Source organism: Meleagris gallopavo, chromosome 5 (genome assembly GCF_905368555.1).
Source record: "Meleagris gallopavo chromosome 5, MGAL_WU_HG_1.1, whole genome shotgun sequence".
Taxonomy (NCBI): Eukaryota; Metazoa; Chordata; class Aves; order Galliformes; family Phasianidae; genus Meleagris; species Meleagris gallopavo.
This window is the reverse complement of record NC_139408.1, coordinates 23024247-23030190: the sequence shown is the minus strand read 5'-3', so window position 1 is coordinate 23030190 and position 5944 is coordinate 23024247. Positions and strand designations below refer to the sequence as shown.

Here is a 5944-nt window from a genome sequence, read left to right as displayed (position 1 = left end):
CCGGCGACACTGAGGGCCGTGGGCCCGGCCTCGCACCCTTGGCGCCTCCTGTCTGCGTGCGCCGGGCGCTGCCGGCCGAGGGCCGCGGCTGGCGGAGGTGAGCGGCGGGGCGCCCCGATGAGGAGGCCGGCCGCCAAACATTGCCGGGAGAGGAAAGCGCTTCTCCCAGACATGAGCCGCGGCAAGCCAAAGTGGCGAGGACTGAGAATGAGCACCAAAGCGGCCATCTCAAACGTCCAAACCAGCGGCAGGTGCAGGGAACAGCTGGACAAGGGCGTGGGTCGTGGATTCGCAGCAGAAAAAGTGGAGATGGAGCAAAAAGAGGTGCGTTCAGACCTGGATCTGTCATTATCCTCAACTGGAGTTCAACTTGGTGCTTGCATGGGCATGTGGGCCAGTGGTGCCAGAACAGCATCACTGTTCACACAGAAGGAGCCCCAGCAGCCCAGTCCTGAAGAACAAAATGTAGATACTTGCAGGAAAGAGAGCGACACTTCCAAAGTCTCCAAATTGGCATCCACAGAGCATGGAAAGAAGGGCCCACTGGAGGAGGCTGTGGAACAGGAGAGCTTAGGGAGCTGGCAGAAGGTCCTTCTGGCAGCCCAAGCCCACTGCCAGAAGCTCTGTCCCAGGAGAAGGAGGTGATCAAGTGCAAGCACCACTGCAGGGAGTGTGGCAAAGCCTTCCTGCAGCTCTGCCACCTCAAGAAGCACCGCTTTGTCCATGTTGGCCACAAGCCCTTCCTGTGCACAGAGTGTGGAAAGAGCTACAGCTCAGAGGAGAGCTTCAAGGCTCCCCTCATCCCAAGGGATGCCAGTGTGCCATTTGTGGATGCTGCCTGGCCAATCCTGGTTCTTTGCGCAACCGTATGCATCTGCACACAAGCAAGCGGCCTTACACTTGTCCTCAGGACTTCCGACAGCAGAGCACCTGCATGAGCACCTCCAGTTGCACATGAGCAAGAAATCCTACAAGTGCTGTTTCTGCAGTGACGCCTTCCCCAAACTGCCAGAGCTGTGGTGCCATCTTATCTCCCACATGGGCAAGGCTCACCCTGTGCGCAGTGTGCAGCAAGGCACTGCGAGACCCCCGTGAGCACCTGCACACAGGCAAGCACTCTTTCCACTGTGAGCAGTGCGGCAAGTCCTGCACCCTGGACACCAGCAATGCCACCTGGCTGACAAGCCCTACAAATACGAGCTGTGTGGCACGGGCTTCACCCTTCCACAGAGTCTTGCACACCACATACTCACCCACCAGGCAGAAAAGGATCCTGAGGAAATGAGTGCTGCAGAGGTGTCTCTTGCTGTGGACCTACTCCAGCCTCAGAGAAAGAGCCCCTCCCACGAGGAAGCTATGGCAGTACCTGCCTTGCTTATGCTGGAGGTGCCAGGGCCAGAAAATAAGACACAGTTGCTGATCACAGCCAGTGGTCACTGCATTGCTGCTTACCAGCCTCAAGGCAGCCCACCAGATCCTAGAAGGAGGGCTGCTGAGTTGCCATCAACAAAGGACATAATTAAAATCACCATCTCCAAGCATGAGGACAAGTGCATTATTTCACTGAGTGACGTGATCATCATTAGGAGGGGATGGGTTTTGGAGCAGTGACAGAAGTGAAGGTTGAGATGAATGTAACTACCTCAGCTGACCCTGACTATTCTGTACAGAATATTAAAATGGGGCTAAAAAACAAAACAAAACAAAAAATGATCTCTGTAGTGTCTCTGTGCCAACAAGGCTCTGTGGCTCAGCCCCCAACAGAATTAGCAGCCTCAGAGGTAACTGCTGATGTAGACCTGGGTTTTTGTCTAGCTGCTCTGTGGAGCTGTGAGCCTACATGTGTTGCCTTTTGGATCTGGTGCAGGGAATGTTGATAAGAGTAACTTCTTAGAGAGGAAACCTGGAGTTTCAATGAGCAGTGCCCTTCCTCTGCCTATTAAAGTGCCAGTGGGTGACCATGCACCATAGGGAAAAGTTTAAAAGCAGCCCTAAACAATTCCTTCCTTTCAAGGTTTTCCGTCTTAAAATGTGCAAACACTTTTCTGGGCTATTACTCAGGAGGCCAGTAGCATTTCTGACCATTTGAGGGTGACGCTAGTAGGAGACGCTGCAGGGAAGCAGCTTCCCAAGTGTTTATAAGACTTTTTAAAAAGTGTTTTTCACAATTAGCTGAAGCAAAGTTCTGCTTTATAGCTGGGGTTGACTGTTATTTTTCCGCTTTTGCCTGTTTTGTTTGCTGTCACCTTCCTGGCTTTCTGGTGCTGGTTGGTCTGTTTGAGAACAATAAAAGTTGCTTTCATTTCTTACGCTACTAGTAGCATTGTACAGTGAATTTTCACTGTCCCCAGCTGAGAAGGTCCTTACCTGTCCAGGTAAGGATTTACAGTTCATTTCAGTATGCTCAGAAGATTTTTGCCTGTCTCCTTCTTTCTCCTGATGCTTTATCTCATGTTCTTGCTTCCTCTCTTCCACTTTTCTGCTCCTCCATCAAAAAGCCTTCAGATGGCACAACCACCACTGCACCCTAGGTATTCCCCCTGCTCTGTCTTCTTTAGTGATCATTTGCCATTTGAGATGTGCTGAATAAAATTGATGCCTTGTCAGGAAGAAAATGTGTATTTCCAAAGGCCTCATAGGAAAAGATCAACAATACCAGCCCTAACAGTGTGTTTCAGATTTGCCTGCCCCACACTTGCATTTCATATATAGCACAAACACTGCGTTTATTTACTGCTTCCACAGATTTAACCTCGATCTTCATTCTGCCCCTCTCCAACAGCTGCATTTCCCCAGAAGGCTTTGTTTGGAGGCCTACAATCTGTGAGCTTTTAATGTCCACTGTACAACAGAAGGGTATAGCGTCACCTGAGAACCATCGATAGCACTGCTCCCTTTTGGGGTGCTACAAAGGCAGTAATGTGCCTGTCTGAGATGTCAGATGTTCTTTTTCTTTTTTCTCCATAAACCTTTATGACCAGTTTGTAGACAAGGTGTTAGTTGCATCCACAACACCTTGATTTGAGATAAGGGCAGTAGGTGAATTCAGCTAATGAGCAGTTAAGTCTATTTATTTTCAGTTATTTTCTTTCAAGTCAGGGGCAGATGACCCTGGTCTTTATCCTGAGCTCTCGAATACGGACCAGTGGAAGCATAGGTGTATGAGGGAAGGCTTACAGTTGAAGCTGCAGTGCTTTCTACTGCTCTGCCTTTGCTGCATATCCAAGCTCTTGCATTTTTCAAATATTGACACAGCTGCAAAGTGTTCTCGCTGGAGCTGGGCTTACATGTTGCGTTTGAAGCATGTGCCCTCTGTCACAGCACAGCTGGGAGAGATGGGGGAGGAGCAGAGGGAGGGGAAAAGGAGAAGCCAGCCTCCTATTGCTTGATCTGCTGACCTGTAATACCTTTCTTTATTCTGAAGTAATTGGAGAGAACAGATGGGAGCAGTTAAGTGGTCGTGACAGAAACACTGTTGTGAAAATGATTCACCTAATGCTTGATCTGACTATGTAGGTGCAGGCTGTGCTATGCTGCACGTAGTGGACTAAGCCTAAGGAGCCCATAGTTGGCTCCCCCTGGGCAACTTGTGATGTTGCCATCACCATGTCCCTGTCTTCGTCATAGAAGCAGCATGTTCTCATGTGAACATTCTTTTGTTTGAGTAAAAATGATGAATAGAGTTATGTACTTCTAAGGAAATCCTATCAAAACCGTGAACACTGTAATGCCGGTGGAGCCTCAACATGGATGGGATCTGTGCAGCATGCCATGGCTCGACTGGACATCTGGTTGATGCTGTACAGCCTGGGGTTCACAGCATCTGCACAGATGTAAGATGGTCTCTCCCTTTTCTCACATTATCTCCAATAAATTGTGTTTTAATTAATACATTATGGAGTCTGAGTGCCTTTCTTATTGGGATCCACAATGAACAACTGTATTACATTTTGTGTTGTCAGCAAGATCCCAGTGAGAAATGCCTTACTGGAAGGAAACGTGAGGAAAAGAATAGATTCCTGCCTCACCCCATATTCAGACACAGGAAACAGTGACATGGTGTTTAGCCCAGGTGACATTTCTGATGATCTGGGAGAATCAGGAGTTATTTGAAAGTCCCACCCCAGCCGAAATACTAAGCTTTCTCTTTAAGAAGGGGGTGAGAAAAGTTAAATGAGAATTCATTGTTTGTACTTGTTACAAATGTGCTTGAAAAGAGTGTTGGAATGTTTTGATCTGATACAAGAGATAAAATAGAAAAATTGTTCTCTTGTATGAATGTAGAAATATGAAAGATACAGAAAGAGCAAGTGTGGGTATCCCAGCAGCAAGAAATGCAGGTGAAGGAGCATGCTGCTTGCTGCTGTACTATGTAGGTTGCTGTGCTCTGTAGGCTGTGTGCTGTCTGTAAACAGCAGGAACAGGCCAAAACCTGGGATCCCAGAGATGGGACAATTAATTATGACAAAAGAGACAACCTGGACAACCTCATCATATGACCTTAGTGTGAGATGACGACCAAATCACGGCAAAATGATTTGGCAGATCATGGCTGAAAGTGGCAAAAAATACCAGCATCTGAAGGAAACTAAGATTATCTAATGCTATACCCCTTTGCCTTCTAATCCTATCTCCAGCAAATGGCATTTTAATGAATGCCTTATGAACTGTGGTTGCCTTTCTTACTGGGATCCACAATGAACACTTGCACAGGCACGCGTGTATCCATCATTCATCACTTCGACCAAAGGGTGTGGATGATACTCGCATCCACATGGGCTTGCTCAGTAATGCTCTGGTGAAAGCAGCTCTAATGTCACTTGTCCCAACTGCATACGAAACCAAACCCAAATTATCAAACAGAGAGTAAAGAAACTGGCTTTACTCTTATCCTTTACAATTTTATCAGCTGAGCAAGTCCCTCTGGTTGCCTGCTGAGCTTACAGAAATGTGTGCCTATTTTTGCCTCCTCACACAGTGAAGAGCAGCAGTGACTTCTGTGTGGGACAGCAGAGAGTTTGATTTCACCACTTCCCAAACCCTTGTTGATGCACTGATACCTTATTCCCATCCCAGCATCAGTGCAGGCCCTGCCTGTGTGCTTCTAAATGTTGAATCCCTTCTGCTAAATAACCCGGGATGTTTCTAGGGTTGTGGCTAATCTTATGCACACACACCCAGGTCAATCTGGCTTTTCCCAAAGGTGCCTTTCCAAAATCCAGGTGTGGTGGGTGAGAGTAGGGGTATTCCTGTTAGATGAGGGCGGGAGCCTCTGCAACTGCTCTTTGTACCAGTGACCACAGAGTCATTCCTGAGCCACCCTAATGCTAATATTTGCACTCCTTCTATGGAGATAAACATTACAGTTGTATCTGCTGCACGGAGGCACAGCACAAAACATACTCTCTGCTGGAAGAAACCACTTTTGTGCCCTGTGGCAGTTTCTGAGCCTACTCCTACCCTGCCTTGTTTTCTGCTGTTTTCTCACCATTCCAACTTTCTGCATGTAGGAATCATTACAGCATTCCTGGCTCTGTTAGTTCTTAACTTGCTTGTTAGCTGATGTTGTGGCACCCGTATCACTCCTGCCTTCCTGTTCCCGCAAGCCCTTGTTTTTCTGCCTGTTTCTGGCACACTTACTGCTTGCTGCTTGCTTGGCAGAGTTTCTGTTTCCTTCTGGATGTACTTTAATATGTTTCACTGGCGTGGGAAGAGAAGGGAGAGACCAGACTTCAAACTGCTTCACCCTCCTCCACCCCACTGGGAATTATATTGCCACGGGAAGTACACACTGAGAATGGCATTGCTGACCTAACTGGGAGGAAAATTGAAAATCCACAGACTGCAGCCAGCATCCCTTCTGCTACTTTGCATGGGTGAGGAAGACAGAGGAAACTCAAATTTTGTTTCGGTGCCAAAATATCAGACTGAGCCTGCTGATAAC

At 47.8% G+C, this 5944-nt stretch overlaps 1 pseudogene; it reads left to right on the top strand.

Annotated features, from left to right (window-relative positions):
• Positions 1-100: 100 nt before the first annotated feature.
• On the top strand, positions 101-4748 carry ZNF408 (zinc finger protein 408; annotated as a pseudogene).
• Positions 4749-5944: the final 1196 nt, after the last annotated feature.